This window comes from Lycorma delicatula, chromosome 2 (assembly GCF_047948215.1).
Source record: "Lycorma delicatula isolate Av1 chromosome 2, ASM4794821v1, whole genome shotgun sequence".
Classification (NCBI taxonomy): domain Eukaryota; kingdom Metazoa; phylum Arthropoda; class Insecta; order Hemiptera; family Fulgoridae; genus Lycorma; species Lycorma delicatula.
This window is the reverse complement of record NC_134456.1, coordinates 170,451,511-170,465,691: the sequence shown is the minus strand read 5'-3', so window position 1 is coordinate 170,465,691 and position 14,181 is coordinate 170,451,511. Positions and strand designations below refer to the sequence as shown.

At 29.0% G+C, this 14,181-nt stretch overlaps 1 long non-coding RNA gene across 2 annotated transcripts in view; it reads right to left on the bottom strand.

Annotated features, from left to right (window-relative positions):
* The window catches only part of LOC142320318 (uncharacterized), a 306,799-nt gene that overhangs the window by 151,789 nt on the left and 140,829 nt on the right, over positions 1-14,181 (bottom strand). For both annotated transcript variants that reach the window (XR_012755345.1, XR_012755344.1), the window contains exon 2: positions 4,960-5,075. This is a non-coding gene — a long non-coding RNA (uncharacterized LOC142320318). The remainder of the gene's footprint in view (positions 1-4,959; positions 5,076-14,181) is intronic.

Below are 14,181 nucleotides of genomic sequence, written 5' to 3'. Positions count from 1 at the left end.
TTTATTTTTGTTTTTCATTTTTTCATCTTTTTCATGTATTACTACCATTAGTTTATTATTAAATTTTTATTTTTGTAGAGTAAGTCGTCATTATATTTTTTTTCCCTGTGATCTTGTTATACTGGATAAATAAAGAAATAGATTACGATTCATTTAATGCTACCTTTCCTCGAAAATTTTTTTCTGAATATGGTTTTATACCTTACCTTTTCAGCATATTAGTAATCAAGTTCATTAAAGATTTTGTTCAAATATTTGAAATTCATATATATATTATATATATATGTAGACAACAAATATTTTATTTTATAATTCTTAAGGTAACACAACCATAAGACAACGTTAACACAACGTTGTGTTATAATAATATTATAACAAATAGATACAACAGAATATATATATATATACAAACATACGAGTAGCTATCTTGTTTATTATATGTTATAATTTTTTTCTTTTATTGCAACTAGGAGACATTTCATATTTATTTTATTTGTTACTACAATAAATAATTTAATAAATAAAACAGGAGTTAAAAATAAGGTAAGTTTATCTGTTTTCATCGCTGATGAAATATGTGCGCATAAAGACATCACTGTCTTTATACGCATATATTTATAATATGAAGATGCTACTGTTCTAACACCGGTGCAGTGTAAACCTTTTTTTCTGAATAAGCTATTTCATTCTAAAAATACTGAGGCTGACAATATTGTTTAGTGTTATATACTTTTCGGTTAACTCAGTAACTCAAGGGAAATTTTTGGGGAGAAAGATTACAACAAATAAAAGAACCTGCTTTTTTATTTAAAAATATATGATTGCAAAATTATGTTAGAATAAGCATAGAGTATAAATAAGGGAAGAGGTGAACAAAACCTGTTAACAGACTGGTGTTAGTACTATTACGGTCCATTAATTTATCATGTGCAGTTTCAGGCGGATGACTCCTAAATTGTGCAATTAATTTATAACTTGACAAACCGGTATCGGTAAAATGAGCATTGACGTTGAAATAGGGAATGAGGCTAGGGAAATTTTGATGTTAGACTTAAAATAGATAGACGAACACGATATAATTTGATCAGCTAGACTTCACAGATTAGTTAACGAACAACAATAGTAATAATAAGAATAATTTCGGATGTTCTATATCATAAATTGAACAAGGCTTTGTGTAAATAATCAACGATATGATCTAAACAGTAAGTTTAAATTAAATAAATTGTAATTTTTAATTTTCTATTTCTAATGAGTATGTTACAGTCTGTTCAATTTGTGAACAATAAGCACCCAATTATGGCGCAATGAGGTGTAGATGAAATGCATGATATGAAAATGAGGTATAGTTTTGTGGAGATTCAGGATGACCATTCCTAAATTTAACCTAACCACCATAGTACACCAGTATCCATTATGTAGTATTCAAATTCGTATGAAAAAAAACTTTGCTAGGATTTGAATCTCGCAATCTTCTACTTCGAAAATCAACAGTTAAACAGCTGATTTATTACGAAAATTCTACCACTAGAGGATTAAAAGTAATTATTACTTTTAGTATGTTTTTAAAAATAAAATTTTACTCAAGTTTTAGATCGCATTATCAATGAACTGATTGATGGTGATCATTAAACAAAAAATTGACATTTTGCGTCAGGTGACTCTCAATACGATAACTTGAGCACAAAAGTGCATTGCTGCGTAATGCCCTAACGTCAAATATATTTTGTAGATATGGCAAATATGTAAACTTTTGTATATACAGAATTTAATTTAATTTACGTTTCATTTTTTTCATTTCATTCACAAAATATTAATTATACACAACTATGCTTAGTAATTAGCGATTTGGTTTTAAGTTGCTCCCCGGACCATTTTTTTTTTTTTTTTTTTTGTAATATGTCCAGTTAAGAAAAATAAACATAATAAACTTCCCATAATTTGAGACACAAGAACTCAGTGTAATCTGATTTTAATGATGGAACAGAAATCAGGGCAAATTTTTTTTCACTGGAGGTAGCCCAAAAAAAATTTTCCGGACAAGTATTAGTCAGACCTTTTCCTTTATATAACTCTCAGAAATTTGTTAGTGTTGATAACAATAAGTGATACTACTCGTGTGTCCGCGGATAAATTTAATTGGCTATATTATACTCCATCAAAAACTTGTACAAAATTATTTCTTCTTGCAATTAATTTTGAATCACATAAATGTGTTTAAAATGGAATTATTTACCGTTGCTTTAATTTTTTTGTTTTAATTTGCATCTGCTGATATCATCAATAGAATATTGTATTCTTTTACTTATTCTCTGAGTAAAATCTGAAATTTTTTAATGATTAAAAAGGGTTTTAAGTAAAATAATATATATGTGTTTGAAAACGTACAGTATTTCATAAAATAATAAGCCTATACTTAAGTTTTATAATAAGCCTAAGTGTCATATATAAGCCTAATTAAGCTTGAATTTCATAATTTAAATGTTTAATCCAAATTTAAGATTATATATTTTAGTTAATATCAAAGTAACTTTAAGTCGTACTGATCAACTTTCTGATTTATTTTCAGTTCTTTTTTTTGGGGGGGGGGGGCGAAAAACGCTTTGACGTTATCATAGCTCAAACAAGATGGATGTGTTTTAAAAACTAAGTTAAAAAAATTCACAATTAAAAAAAAAAACGCCCAGAAAACAAAACGAAATATAAATACAAAAACAATAGAATAAAAATTTAAAACAAAATGAAAACTTGCAGTAGAAATTTAAAAACAAACTAAAATATTAAAATAAGACTTTTTATTTTTAGTTCCTAAGATCTTTCTACCAAATAGGATCTGACATCTTCATACTATTACTATCACAAGCACCATCATCGTCATTATCAAAATTGGTATAATATTTGAACGTCAACATCTGATAAGATATCAAATACATAATTAAATGAATAGTAATAAAAAACGAGATGGGCTTACAAATAAAAATGTCAATATTCACAAATAGCGCACAGATTACCATTAATACAATGAAGGACTTTCAAATGTCGTATATGCATTTTGATTGTACCTATAAATGGATGCTTTCTTACGTCAACCGTAAAATATATTATTTCTTTCCTTTTCGCTCTTATCAAAGAACATACGAGGAAATAATATTTTACAAACAAAAACAAGTATTTATATCCATAAAAGGATCAAATAATATTTGATTTCATGCTTGAATGTTTTTGCTTTGAAGTATATGCTAGAAAGATTCGGTGTACATTATAAATAGCAGAATGTTAAATTTAAACAAAACGTACATGAAAAATATTTTTAGCTACGACATATAAATAATCACGAAGAACAATTTTAGATCCATTTCAGAAGTTCTCGCTTTTCACACGGGTAAACGTTTTACCCATGTAAGTTTGAGAAGATTAGACTGGAATAATTTAAATTACTCGTACTCCCGTCATTTGATATATTTTCCTAAAACATTAAACATAATCCTTTTTTAATAATTTTTTTCATTTTTTTTTCAAATCGTTTTTTCCGAAGTTTTTATAAATTAATATTCCATTAATAGAAAAAAATATAATTTACTATTTTTCATAAATAAATTCCATAGATTTAATGATATGTATCTATCGGTAAAAAATATATTTATCCCGGCTACGCCAGCCAAATCATAAAATACCTTGCACAGTTTTTTCATTGCATATTTCTTTTTGCATTTTAGGTCCGTGATTTACAATTTAAGAAAATAGTAGAAATTTCTTGATAGCTTTATATATGAAGAACGAAATTTCAAAAAAACCTTTAAAAAATAGTTAATTTGAAAGAAGACAACAAAAGAAGAAAAAATAATACACATAAAATAATATAAAATATAAATTAAGGATTAACATAAAATATAAACACAAATTTCAATTTTTGAAAGTGGAGGTTGATTTTTTTTTTTTAATTTTTAATTATTTACATATGAATTGTAGGTAAAAAATTTTCTCCGGTAAATCTTTTTCTAAGTTAATCTAAATTTGATTTTTTTCGGTTGGTTTTCTTCCCCTTATCGAATTTTGAAAAAGGATTCGTATGATCAATGCCTCACATATATAGAAATATTTTGGCCAAATGAGAAGAAAATAATTTTGAATTATCCTGAGATATAAGGCCAAAAGCACTGTAACACACATAAGTAAATACCTAATCTCATACATAGATACATACAGAAATCTAAATGGAAATCGCTGATTACCCTGCAAAGTATAAATATGTATAAGTATATGTTATGGAGAAATGTTAAAAAAAATTTTTTTTTTTAAATTATAAAATTTTTGCAACATTTTAAGAGGCAGATTTTCCAAATTCAACAATTTTCTGAGTTCTTTATGATTCATAAAAAAATCCAGAGTTTTTTTATATAAAATACTTTTTCTATCCACTGACCTGAAATAAAAATATAAAATAAATTATCAACCGTGATGTGATGTAATCCGATGATTTAATGTGTCCTCGCTTAATTTTTCCAAGCTAAATATTTAGTATGAAGAAAATAAATTTTAGTCGACATATAAATAAAAAATAAAATTGATTAGTTTAAAATTATATAGTTACAACTTAATTCTCATTTTCATAACCGTAAAGCATATTTACTGGATAAAATATCTTAAGTGAAAACAAATGGAATTTTTAACATTTCTCTAACACTAAAATTTTCTCTAGAGATATGGACTCCGGTAAGGACATGTGCATTCTTTTCTGCAATTTTCAATTTCTAGACAACTCAAATTAGAGAACCAGGCATTATCTAACAAATTTCAACAAAACGTAAATATATCTAACAAGTTCCATCTTCCTCAACCAATAATATAATTGAGTTTTCCGTGACGTATCAACGCTTTCGGATCTCATGGTTCAGAACGTACGAATGCTGTTGGGCAATAAAAAGCGAATTGTATGAAAAAATGTATAGACATACTAACAAGAGCAGTGTCCCAGTTTTCGTGTCATAACTTCGTCATCCCTTCTTCTCCAGCTACGATAACTCCCTCATAAATGAGATTAAAAGTGAACGCCTTCAGATCTATTAGGGAACATCCTGAAAAATAGAATATAGTATCTTTTAATTCATTGCACAATAAGTGGGCCTACAAACTAAAGTACCCTCTGCCCTCTGCACTTTTCCCTTTACCTAAAATCCTTTTATTAGCATTCCAAATGAGTACATAATAAAAATTAAAATCAAAAGAAAGTTTAGGGATTCATAACTTTCAAACTGTTGAGACATTAAAAAAAGTAGTATCATTTATCTCTTTTACTACAATGCTAGAATAATATTAGGAAAAAACCATACAAAATACTGTAATATTAGATATTGCAACAGTTAAAAAAAATAAAACACTATTCCACATTCAATTCTGCTAAATGAAGTATACTACTGTTCGGGACCAAGCAATTTTTTCAAAGCCAATAGTTTTTTCCATACACTACATTATCGCCTTAATTTAGTAACTATTAAAAACAACAAAACAAACTGTCATCTATTTCTAACATTTCACTTTCATTATTATTAATTTTATATAATACAGCTTTTAACTATGCATGTGTTATATTTAAGGTTGCTTGTAAATCATAACATATATATTCATAAACATATATCATTTTGTAATCTGTCACTGTCATAATATCATGTACTAAATAAAGATTTAAACTGTAAATTTTGATATTGAATTCACTGATAATTCATGACAATACACAGATGTCATATAGGACGACAAGTCTATTTAATTTTGATTTACAGGATAGGCATAATATTTAACCGTCAATGACTTAAGGGAGAGTGTAATTTTATATAAAAAATGATATCAGTATTTTATGAGAATTTTTAAAATTCAAAATGGTTAATCAATTTTTCATAAAGGCATAATCTGACCAAAGAATTAGTTGCTAATGTACATCAAGTATATGCAAATTTAAAAAAAACGGTGAGCTATGCAAGACATTTTTTTCCAACACATAAATCAAAATAAAGTTTTTTAAACTATTGATTATGTTTGATTAAATCAAAATTATATAATGATTATTATCAAACACAAGATTTTCAAACATTTTTTTAAATACTTGTATTTAATTTTTTAATTTCTGTAAAAATGTGTACGAATGCTTATGAAAGAAAACATTAACTAGAAATAATTATGGAAGTATTAATAATATAAGGAATAATTAATAAATATAGTTTTAATATTAACTCTACAATAAGTCTTCGTCAATGTTTTGACTGAGTAATATAGATTACACATTAATAAGATAAAGAAAACAAAACAAATATGCATAAATATAACTTTATAATATATTGAATTAAGTATTTTGTAAAATATCTACTGCAATTTACGTTCTAGGATCCTGCAATTAAAAAACATGTGGATTTCTGTTTTCACTCTTTCCTAATTAAAACTTATTTACCTTTTTAACAGTTGCTATATAATGAGTTGCTATATATGAAGATGATGTGTAATCTCAGTCAGTTTTTTGTAGTTAGTTTTTATTAACGTTTTGAAATCTTACTTTTAAACAGACATATTTGATTTTCATTTATATTATTAGATTTAATATTATATTTTACTTTCTTCAATAAACTAACAACATTATTTATAAATCTAAAGCAAATATTAGGTAATAATAAATGTATTTTACCTAATTTAGATAAATATTTCTAACTTAAAAAAATAAGAATATTCATTAATTCATAACTAGTGATATTTATTTCATGTCATGAGAAATTTTCATTAAATAATGCACACTGATATTAATTTATAAGTAAATGAAATTAATTAACACCTAATATCCAAGTTTATTGAATAAATATCTCAAATTTTCATGTTAAAAAGAGATTCAATAGTTGTAAAAGGAAATTTGCAAGATATTAAGTACAATCTGGATTCTTTCATGGATGATTCTACAGTCTTCTTGTACAAGTTATGCTTAGCAGAGAAAATGAGATATTTATAGCGGGATGGTGTAGAGCAGCAGGATGAAAACATAAAGGACATTATTTATAGTGCTGCCAAGGAAACATTTGGAAAACAAGTTAAAAGTGAGAGGAAGAAAAATGATTATTGGTAGTCTGAAGAATTGGTAGGCTTGGTGGAACAAATGAAGAGCGCTTATCAAACATGGTTGCTCTCTGCGGACGTTGAAGATAAAAAGCTTATCTAAGATATAATTATAAAGTTAAAAAGCTGGTAACAAAATAAATGCTTTGTTAGGAAGCTCTCGGTCAAGAGAGGTATTTTTTATTGAATTTGATGAAAATAGATGTCAGGCAGAATTTTAGGATAGAACCTATTAGCATTGAAGAGTGGAAAACATATTACCGACAACTATTGTCGGAAGGATCTGGAGGGATACCCATTGAGCTTGTAAAAAATGCTCCACTAGTGATGCTGGAGGCAATTGCTGATTTGTTCACTGCTTGTCTCAAGGGTGACGACATTCCACATGAATGGAAGTTAGGAAGAAATATAATACCTATATTTAAAAAAAGATGATAAACTGGACTGTAGTAATTACAGAGGTATCAGTGTGACAAGTTCCGATGGTAGACTGTACTGGCGGGTATTAAAAATCAGATCCAGGAATTGAAGGAGCAGAGTGGTTTTAAACCTTGCCGTTCTTGTACAGATAATGTTTTCTGCATTAAACAGCTTATTGAAAAGTCATCAGACTATAATAGAGAGTTGTATATAATTCTTATTGACTTGAAAAAAGCTTATGATAGATTTCCTATTAAGTATCTTTGGATAGCTATGAAAGACTGTGGAGTTAAGAAATTTATATAAATGTAGTTAAACATTTTTATCAGGGTTCTAAATGCAGGATAAAAGTTGGTGCACATTTGTCTGATAACTTTGTTGTCACTAAGGGTTTACAGCAGAGGTGTTGTAGTTCCCCAACGTTAGTTAAAATTTATTTGCAGAAGGCACTGAAATATCATACCCGTAAGTGTGATCAAATGGGAGTTCTGATGGAGAAAAACTATATTTACAATTTACTGTTTTCAGATGATCAGGTTATTTTGACAGGGGATAAGAATGATACTTTTTACATGATGAAGAGCTTAATTACTTAATACAGGAAATGGAGACTGGAAATTAATGTAGAAAAGACGCAATACAAGGTGGACAGAGGAATGGGGGAAGATTTAGAAATGTCATTAGGATTCTGCAAAGTATTCTGATGAATTTGAATTTCTTGGAATAACATTAACGTCTAATGGAAGTGATGCTATGGTTATTATTAATAAGATTATATGGGGAAGGGAGTTGTAAGAAGATTGCATTCAGTTTTGTGGAATAACCATATCTCAGTAAAAAATAAACATAATCTTTTAAAACTAGTTGAAGGCAGTAAGGCATATAGGTCTGAGCAATGAACTCTACATGAAATGATGAAACAGAAACCTATGGCTGCAGAGATGATGTACTGGAGTAGATGTTGCCAAGTTACAGTGATGAATAGAGTCAGAAGTGACAAAGTAAGAGAAATTATAAAAGTCACATCATCTTTGATAAAGAATTTAGCAATTAGACAGCTACTAATGGTATGGTCATATGATCAGGATTGGTCCAGACAGATTGCCTCATCAGGTTTCGGAATGGCAGCCATTGAATAGAAGAAAGAGAGGAAGGCCAAGGTGGATGTGGGGTCATGATGTAGTAAAGAGTATGGAGGAGCGGGTTTGTTGGAGGAAGCAACCCAGGATAGGAAGATTTGGTGAGTAGGATGCGGGAAATGGCCGTAACGGCTGTAAAAAAAAAAAAAACAAAAAAAACAAATGATAGAATGGATTGATGTGATAAAATGGATTGACCACGGACTTTTAATTTTAACATTATACTACTGAACAGAAAAGAAATAAATATAAATAAATAACAAATACCATAAATGCAGAAATAGAAATAAATAAAGAAAGAAATAGTTTTAATAAGAAACTTGCTTGCATTGATGAACAGATTATAAAATGATATTATAAAGGTAGATTTTTAAAGATCAAAAATAATTATTAAGGGAAAATATTCTCTAAACTGATTGCTGGTCTGTAACAGTAGAGAAAAATGAAATTCCAAGTAAAAATATTTACCGAAAAATTATAACTGGGATTACACGAAAAATTATGAATTGGATGTATACGTAAAAAAGGAATGTGATGAACACAAATAATGGCGGAGAAGTAGACAATAATTCTAAAGATCAAGAAAGAGAGACAACAATATGAAAAAGAGGAGCAAGAGAGAAACAGAACACAATAATCGTATTAAAAATACTGATAGAAATTCGGGTAAAAAAACTTAAGAAACAACGAACCTTATATAGATCGATAGCTGTTACAACTACTGATCTAAGAAAGTGATTAACTTAATTTAATTATAAAACCAATTAATGGATTTAAATCTATTGTACGTAAAAATTCAACAAATTTTCATATTAAAATATTAGTTTTACACCTGAGTATTCCTGGCAGATAAACCTCAAACGAGGTCGAGTTAAATGATTTATTACATAATTGACAAGAATCAACTATGTAAGACCACGGTTGCAAAGTTTCTGAGATGAAATGGATTATTCCGTTAACAACCTTGCATCTATTCTCAGTCTTTTCTTCTAACTGACCGAAGTAAGGTAAACCGGAAAAACAAAAATCATCCTCTGCTTGAAAAGCACTAGTTTTCGTTTCGAGGCTATTACTCTTTGTACTTCCTTGTACGAAGTAAAGGAAGTATTCTGACCGCGAAAATTTTCGGTTTTCAGGTTTCAATAGAAATATCCATTTTGACCATCCCTGAATCGATTTTGACTAGTTTCGTCGAGACGTCTGATCGTACGTACGCACGTATGACGCATAACTAAAAAACGATTAGCCGTAGAATGTTGAAATCTGGGATTTAGGACTGTTGTAACATCTAGTTGTGCATCTTTCCTTTTGATTGCAATCGACTTGATCATAAATATCCAAAGAAGACTAAAATCCCAAAATATTTGATTTTGGACTTTTTGTTAACTGCAGTAATAAGCCCTCGTTGACAGCATTTCAACGATATATCATAAGTAGTACTTATTTTCACTGGTTCCTGAGTTATAGGCAAATGACATTTTAATTAATGAAATATTTTGATCTTGTAAGGGTAAGATCAAATATCATATAGGTCCCGATAAACACATCTGTTCGAATTCGACTTTATTTCATTTTGTTAAGATTTTTTTTTAATTTACATATATTAATTTATTAATAATAATTATTTACCTGTATTGTAAAAAAAAATTTACAATAAATAATACTTCAATAAATAAAAAATAAAAAAAGAATCAGAAGTTATTTTGAAATAAAATGCTATGTAGGTTTAAAAATGTGTATATGTAATTTAACAGGCGTACAAGGAAATCATGTGGTGTCCACATCATATTTTTCATGTAGTTCTTGTGAGGTTGGTTCATACTTTTCGACACCTATTTCTCTCTCTCTTAATTCTTTCGTTCCTTTTAGTTCATTTCTGATTCTACGATTTTAGATTTGAACTTTTTTTACTCATACTTAAAAACAAACAAAAGAAGAAGAAGAAAATTTCAATTCCGTAGGTTATATATTTCAGTAGTCCGATTTCCATTTTTGTTAGTTTTTGACCCTGTAACTTGGAAACACTAATAATTTATATGAATAAAATAACGAATTAATTAATTTCTTAATAGCAGATAAAAGTTACGATACTATTAACCATAATAACACAATGAATGAAAAGTAGTTATAAAATATTATGAAGGAAGTTGCTAGAAAAAAAGCGTCATTAAATGTTTTTTGATATTTCAAATAAACTTGTAGATTATAAAATTAAGTCAGTGAATATGAAAAGTTAGTAGATAATAAAAATAATTGACTTTAATTGATCCACGAGAAACTGTTAGAGAAATATTTGGAAATTGATACCGGAAGGTATCAGAAGAAAATAATTAATATGTATTACAAATAATTCATCTGTTTTGAAGAAATTTGTTTACAAAATGCAAAACAATAAGTTATAGGTCTTAAAAAGTTTCTGTATCATATTACTGATAAGTAGAAATATCTGGTATTCTTTTGTTTTTGTATAAAAATATCGTGTATTCTTTTCTATTTGACATATTGACATACTTTGGTAAAGTGAATTCCTAGGTATGAGTTTCTGTTTACATGTTTTGTTTCATTTACTTAATTTAATATTTTGTGTATATGAACATTCATTCAAAAGTAAATATTTTATAAGTGTTTTATTATTTCAGTTAGTTTTATAATAAAATTATTAAATTTTGTTGCCTTCAACTATAAATATATTCATAATGCTGCCTGGCAGGCGTTGATTAAATAAATAAATTCCTAGTTTAAATGGTGTAATTTGTATTTAAATTTGTTTAATAAGGAATTAGTGTTATTTTAGTACAAAAAATAAACATCAATAATTATTTTCCATTAATATCTAATTGATTATTTTGCTCAGTTAAAATAACGGTAGAAAGTAAACAAATAATGGTATTATAAAAAAATATTATAGATGTTAGTTTTGTATCGACTTAGGCCATTTTAAATTCTATCTTAAAAAATGAAAAAAAAAAAAAAAATAATAATTCATATACTTTTACAGCTTAAACTGTTTAAAAGTAGTAAAGTACAGAGTGATTCAAAGAAACGGAAAATTTTAAAAATTAAATAACGTTATGAAAAATTTTTTTAGAAAATGAATTTTATTTCATGTAATTGTACAAATGTTGCCATTTTAGGATACATACATTTTAGTTTATTTTTTAAAGATGACATCTTCCAGGTGACCTCCTCTTCTACGTAAACACTCACGAAGTCTCTTCGTTAAATTGTTCATGGTTTGACGTCGCATCTCAACTGAAATTTCCGCAATTGCTTCTCGCATCTTTGCCTTCAGTTCTTCCGTTGTAGCAGGTCTACTGTGGAACATTTTGCTTTTAAGGTGACCCCACAAAAAGTAATCGCAAGCTGAGGCATCAGGCGATCTTAGAGGCTGTCACCATTTCGTGAAATGACACGTTGTCCAAACAATCGGCGTACAGCTGCCATCGATATTCATGCAGTATGTGACGTTGCTCCGTCATGTTTAAACCAGGCTGTGTTAAGAATTGGTGGAAATCTCTTTTGCTGTTCCACAACAAAGGTTTCAAGCATGGCTACGTAACGAGCCGACATCACTGTAACCGCAAGACCGTTGTCATCCTCAAAAAAATAAGGGCCAATAACACCGTAAGATGACATAAAACACCACACGGTCACTTTCTGGCTGTGCAACGGACGCTGGTGTAGCTGCGTAGGATTTTCTTGTGCTCAGTATCTGAAATTTTGCTTGTTAACAAATCCACTGAGGTGGAAATGCGCTTCGTCTGACATCCACAGTTCGTGAACAAACTCTTCGTTATCATTTATCTTCTGAAGCATTACATAACAGAATTGTGCTCGCACAGCTGCATCGTTCGGTTTCAGTTCCTGGACGATCTGCAACTTGTATGGATGGTATTGCAAGTCCTTCACTAACATTCTTCGAACACTTGAACTATGCAATTGTAAAGATGCTGAGAGACGACGGATTGACCGATGTGGACTTCGTGTGACAGCATCTTGTAAAGCTTGAACATTCTGTGGTGTACGGACGGTTCGCTCACGGCCTGGAGGTTTCTTTTTCATTGCCGAACCAGTTTCCTCAAAATTAGATATCAATGTTTTAATTGCATGTGCTGATGGCATTTAATCTGGGATGGCACGACCGTGTTCGTGCCATCCCAGATTAAAATGACGGCGAAATTCTCTACGTGCTCCCTCCACACTGTCATCGCTTTTGTAAAACACTTTCATAGCAAATGCACGTTGCGCACCACTCCAAGCATCCATGACAAGTAAATGGTAGGTTAGGTTAGAGGCTGGCACCACTTATCAAGTGGTACCAATCGCCCACGGCTACCAACACAACTTTCAAAATTTCCCGTTTCTTTTAATCACTCTGTATTTTATTTTTTAGCAAAGAAATAATAATCTAAAAAAAATTTCTTTCATTTTAAACATATTTAAAATGAAGAGTAAAATTTTTCAATAATTAATTTTGCATATTAATTTTACAAAAAAATTGATTTCGTTATATTTGGGCAATAGACTTTTTTTCGTAGGATATTGTGGTGTAACTTCTGAATATGTATTCTCCGCAACATCTGGAGTTCCGCAATCTCCAATCTTGATTACTTGCTAATTCTTTTATTCATCAATGATATCTTTGAGTCATATCCATCCAGTTCGTCTAAGCTGATCTGAAGATTTTTCAATCAATCTTCTCATTGCAGGATGTTTATACTACAGAGGAATAGCAACGTTGTATTTACACGGTCTTAGGTTAATTAAATGCTCCTTAATTTCGGTAAGATCTGACTGAACGTTTTTCGAGTAAGAACAATATTTCATTTTTCACCGACCATTTGACTTCTCACATGATTCATCATGTTATAATCATTACATGTTATAAGTGTAAAGCTCTTAGTAACCTTTTTACTTACGTTTGGAAAGAGTAACTTTTTGGATTACGAATAAGGAGGATGTTCAAAACAATTATCTACATTGGCTGCAGTTCCGATTTCCCCTTGAAAACATATACGTCTTATGTAGATCTTCGGTAACTTTTAACCTAAGTACATCAGAAGAAAAGAGAGATTCCTTCATCTGTTATTCTTTTATAAAACTTTAATTGCCTCTTTAAATCCTTTGTTCCTATTACCTTGCGGGAAACTAGAGTGGTTGCTACATATGTATGTACGTACCTTCCTTAGCATCGTTTCATTTCGGCTTTTCATTCCGGCTATTAGATATTGGAAAGATATTGATTTTTACCAACCGCTGTCAATCTTTTGCTGTGCTGTTAAACAATTGGTGTTGTGCTAATAAGTAACAGATATTTTATTAAAAAATTAAAATATTAAAGGTGTAAATTACCAGTTACTTGAATTTTTATATAGTTCTTAAAAATTATTGTAGCGAAATTTTTGGTAATATGATAATATTTTAATTTGCTTGTTTCTTGTATAATTTTTTTCGAATTTTATTTTGCATTTTTCTACTGTTTCATTTAATACTTACAATAATATATACACAAGGAATATCAAAGCTCTCTTTG